We start from the raw sequence: 5,323 nt of genomic DNA on the forward strand, positions 1-5,323 counted from the left end.
TCAGCGTTGCTCATAACATGAATATGGGCGACACACCCGAAAGATCATAAAGTCAGGGTAACGATAAACCCGCTCTGAAATGTAGGCTACTTAAATGAACTTCCCCTCCATAGTTTCTGCAAACTTATGTTTACGGAAGTAAATATATCACAGGGCTTTTATTTTGGAATAATCGGACCGGAAGTGCGGTGCTCATCGCACAGAGCCTGACAGCAGGTGGCCCGTCAGTCAGTGAGGACGAGAACACGCAGCATCATGGCACCACTTGGTCTAAAAGCCATTGTCGGAGAAAGTGAGTTTATTATATTTCTAAGTATATTTGTACTTTCATACTGACATGTTGACATATAATTCATACTTGATTTGTTGTTAATTCGTTCAAAAGCATGTAAAGTAGGCCTAGTGAATGACGGGTTGTACCACAACAGATGAGGACTTGAGGAACAAGGCGGCTTGCATTATGTCTCTTTCTCTATGTTGATGGTAATGAATGCCGATGAAGATGTATTCAACTTTATGTTGGGTAGTGCAATGCGCATGGACGCACAGACCATGCGGCTTGCCTCTCAAATGTAAGTCAAATGGATTGACACACAATATTTTCGGTGGTGTTTTGGCAAACCGGAGTGAAGTTTACATGGCTTTGTGAGCCATTATTGATGTATAAAGACGGTTATAGAGCACAGTCCTGGTTTGGTGTAGATCCGGCTTCGCTAATCTTTGGCTGCGGATTAAGGGCTGTGACATCATTCAGAGCAGAGTAGAGGTTTCTGCTGCTCCCCCATCACTATGCGGTAGACATTACACACCATGGAGTCATTATTATTAAACACCATGGAGTCATTACACATCATGGAGTTGTTATGATGACGCAGAGCGACAGGTCTGTCTGGTCTCGGGACTAAAGATGTGTTGGATGAAATGGTACTTTCATGTGGTTTGCCTTAAGATATTTAATGGCTTTAAATACATGAGTATTTAAAGAAGGCTTACTCCAGGTTTCTCTCTGTTTTACACAGTTTCAGCCAGAGGTGGAAGAAATATTCAGATGTTGTTCTTAAAGGGGACCTATTATGCAAAATCCACCTTTTCATATCTTCATACCCCTCTTCTTCATGTCTCTTCTACATCAACATGTGTCCCCTCTTCTTAATTTCTCTTCTACATCAACATGTGTCCCCCCTTCTTCATGTCTCTTCTCCATCAACATGTGTCCCCTCTTCTTCATCTCTCTTCTCCATCAACATGTGTCCCCTCTTCTTCATGTCTCTTCTACATCAACATGTGTCCCCTCTGTGGAAAGAGATTCTGAAAGTTTCAGGAACAAAGATTCTCTCTCTTTTTGTCCTGATCCATTTCTATAAAAACCTGTCTGAAAATGAGCTGATCAGATTTTGGCCGCTTTATGATGTCATAACGATTACACCTTATCAACTGAATCTCCTCCTAGAGCACCATTGTGTTCTTTGTAACCAAATGTCTCTCAGAGGGGCGTGGGGAGGGGCTCCTTATTTTCATCTAAAGTAACAGACAGAGAATCAGTACTTTGGAAACAGGGCTGAAACAGAGGGGATTATGGGTAATGCTGCAATGATCTGTTTGGTGTTTGGAGCCAAACACTTCAGAGACATGTTTGTATATATCTGAGACCTATAATATATTGATGAAAAACAGTAGGCCTATAATAGGGGACCTTTAAGTCAAATGTATAATACCACAGTGTAGTAATACTCTGTTACAGGTAAAAGTCCTGAATTCACAATATTACTTAAGTAAGGCTACAAAAGTAGTAATATAATATAAACATAATATACCTAAGTGTCAAATTACTCATACTTAAAGTCCAAAGTGACCATTATTAGAATAATGTACTGTATATTATATCATAATTAGCTATGCATGGATGTATTGATTATTTTTATTTAGCCATTTTAAAATAATTACTTTTTTATTCAACTACAGTACTTGAGTGCATTTTACTTTGTTTTTTTCCATCACTGGTTACAGCTCAAACACACACATGCAAACAGGATATACAAATTAGGCCAAAAATACACACATCCAAAAAAAACATGTATTGATGGAGAGGTGAAGGTGAAGGGGCTTCCATAGCTTTGCACAATGGAGCAGTTGGGGGTCTGGTGCCTTGCTCAGGGACCCCTAGGCAGTACCAGGAGGTGAACTGTCACTTCACCAGGTACCAGTCAAAGTCAACTTAATTGTCAATCTTTCAGTTTATGTGTACAGACAGCGAGATCGAAGCACCGTTTCCCACAATCCTGAATACAAAAACAACTATATATAAAAATATGTATGCAAATATGTATATACCTATACACAATCAAAGACACATTTATACATATGCACACATTAAGACCTAAATAAAAGCACAACAATCAATATATACAAAAATAACAGTCACTTCAATATCTTTGAGAATGTACATTAGTGCAAGACTGTTCATAGAAGCGTAAACAAGTGTCTGGTGCTGTATTTGAGTGTCTGTGTGTGCGGGGTGTTAAAGTCCAGTGGGGGCAGGGGGGAGGGAGGGGAGGGAGGCGAGAGAGTTCAGCCTCCTGACAGCCTGGTGGAAAAAACTGTTTTTTTACCACTTGAGGAACCAGGGTGGTGCTCGACCTCAGGCTGCGGAACCTTCTCCCTGAAGTCAGGAGGGTGAAGAGGCAGGTGGAGGGATGGGTGGGGTCACCCACAATGCTGAGTGCTCTGCGGGTGAGGCGGGTGTTGTAGAGGTCCAGGAGTGATGGGAGTGAGGCACCGATGATCCTGTCAGCAGTGTTCACTTTGGGAGTGATGGGAGTGAGGCACCGATGATCCTCTCAGCAGTGTTCACTATGGGAGTGATGGGAGTAAGGCACAGATGATCCTCTCTTCCTCACTATGCGCTGCAGGGTCTTGCGGTTGGATGCTGTGCAGCTTCCGAACCACAGCGTGATGCAGCTGCTGAGGATGCTCTCGATGGCGCCTCTGTAGAAGGAGAGCATGATGGGGGGTGGCGTCCTGCTTTCTTCAGTTTGTGATGAATAAAGGCGTTGCTGGGCTTACTTGGTGATTGACGTGGTGTTGTTGGTCCAGGATAGGTCCTCGGTGATGTGCACCCCCAGGAATTTGGTGCTGCTCACCTGCTCTACAGCAGCACCACCAATGGTCAGTGGGTGGGGGTGTTGGGTGTAGGCTCTCCTGAAGTCAACAACAATCCCTTTTGTTTTCTCCACATTGAGAAAGACCTCCTTCCTGTAGTGGGTCTCATCGTTGTTGCTGATGAGACCCACCACGGTTGTGTCATCCGCAAACTTGATGAAGTGGTTGGAGCTGTGGGTGGGTGTGCAGTCGTGGGTCAGCAGGGTGAAGCGCAGGGGACTGAGCACACATCCTTGGGGGGCCCCTGTACTCAGTGTGATGGTGCCTGATGTGTTGTTGCCGACCCGTACAGATTGGGGTCTGGCAGTGAGGAAGTCCAGCAGCCAGTTGCAGAGAAAGGGGCTGAGGCTCAGGTTTGTTAGTTTGCAAACCAGCTGCTGTCCACACAACATATATATTATTTTGGTCTCCAGGGATTTCGAACCATTGAGCATCTGCAGACAATCTAGTTTACAAACTGAGCCCTTACTTTATAATACAGCCTGCAATTTCTGTGACATTCCCTGACATTTACCATGTATTTCAATTTCCATTATGGTGTTGTATAAATCAAGACATACAATCAAAAAACGAACCAGTTGCTAAGATACAGTGGAACAAAGGAGCAGGCTAGCAATTGGGACATTTACAGAATTATTTAGGCCATAAGTATTTTTGTAAGTAACCTACTGGGTATCTTTTCGGTAGTTTAGAGGAGAGGAAAAACTATTGATACACAAAATGTTTTTGAGTTACTGCAGCGACTAACCGCATGAGCTATCACCACTCTTCAGCTCACTGAGCACTCTGAACATAATAAAAGCACTTCCTGCTCAGAGCCTTGGTGTGGTTTCCAGGGATGAGAGAGAAGTCTCTGGCTCTGGTTGGTTGAGAGGCAGTCCAGGTACCAGGATGTCATCGAACAATCACAAGTGAGTTTCTTGTGATGTGTCCTCTTTAAAGTTTATGGACACACCAATATTGGAAGACAGACATCCCAACCTGTGAGTTAGGACCGTCCGGGGCACACATCATCTTGAGATCCATTTGGGATTGTTTTCTGAGAGACATTAAATAAGGTTTATGAATACTAACCTGTTTCACCCCTCTGAATCTCCCTATGATTACATCTGTTGAAATGAATTAGTTATTTTCAAAATGTCTAAATCAAACTTTGCATCTGGATTGGGATCATTCTGCACATCAGCAGCCACCTGTTGTTGTTTGTCACGCCGTAAAGCTTCAGGTCAGGTGGCGTCCCATTCTTTCCCACACACTTCCTCCTAATCCTGTTTACCAGCTGCTTCACCTGGCCTCGCCCTCCTTGTCTCCAGCCTTCCTCCAACACAAACATCTGATGCACCCCAATGGAAATGTTTGTTGGTAAATCAAATCATTCGTCCTTTAGGGGATACACCCCAGGTGAAAAGTATAAGTAATCTATGTTTAGATGCGCACATTAGGCCTTTTCTAATACTAACTTTTATTGAATTTATAAGAAAAACTGAGAAATAAACACCTACATGTGTATTTTAGGTACACGTGTAGATGTATTCTTACTTGTTCTTACTACTACAACATGTTATGTAAGCAATATAGCCCAAACTCTCAACCATGAGAAAGGTAAGATACATTCTGCTCCCTCTGTCATTATGTCTTCCACAAATACCGTCATCAGCCCCACAGCGAGCTCACTTTCATCATGTGATCCAAATGTGTGGCCACCTGAGTGTCTCTCTGTGGAACCAGGACATGTTGACGGGGGAGGATATTTTGGAGGAGGAGTGCAGTGTAATAATCTCTGTGTGTGTGTGTGTGTGTGTGTGTGTGTGTGTGTGTGTGTGTGTGTGTGTGTGTGTGTGTGTGTGTGTGTGTGTGTGTGTGTGTGTGTGTGTGTGTCCGCTGACACAGAAACAGGAATAGCTGGGTGGGAGGCAGTAAGAGGATTGTAAGGATTGGCAGATTAGAGCAGTGATTGCCGCGTCCCTTCATGTCAGTGCAGAGGACAGATGCTCCCCCCACCTTTACAAGTCAAATACTGGATTCTGTCTCATCAGTTTGATTGGCGTCAGCAGCTACCACTTGTCCCTAATATCAATCAATCAATCACATTCTATTCATACAGCCAAATATCACACATTTACCTCCGAGGTAACAGTGTGTACAGAATACCCCCCCCCCCCCC

General features: G+C 43.6%; 1 long non-coding RNA gene across 1 annotated transcript in view; it reads left to right on the top strand.

Annotated features, from left to right (window-relative positions):
* The first annotated feature begins 208 nt into the window (after nucleotides 1-208).
* The window catches only part of LOC104956136 (uncharacterized), a 5,841-nt gene continuing 726 nt past the window's right edge, over nucleotides 209-5,323 (top strand). Inside the window, exon 1 of the long non-coding RNA XR_799513.1 lies at nucleotides 209-292. This is a non-coding gene — a long non-coding RNA (uncharacterized lncRNA). The remainder of the gene's footprint in view (nucleotides 293-5,323) is intronic.

Source organism: Notothenia coriiceps, unplaced genomic scaffold (assembly GCF_000735185.1).
Source record: "Notothenia coriiceps isolate Sejong01 unplaced genomic scaffold, NC01 NC01_scaffold00025438, whole genome shotgun sequence".
Taxonomy (NCBI): Eukaryota; Metazoa; Chordata; class Actinopteri; order Perciformes; family Nototheniidae; genus Notothenia; species Notothenia coriiceps.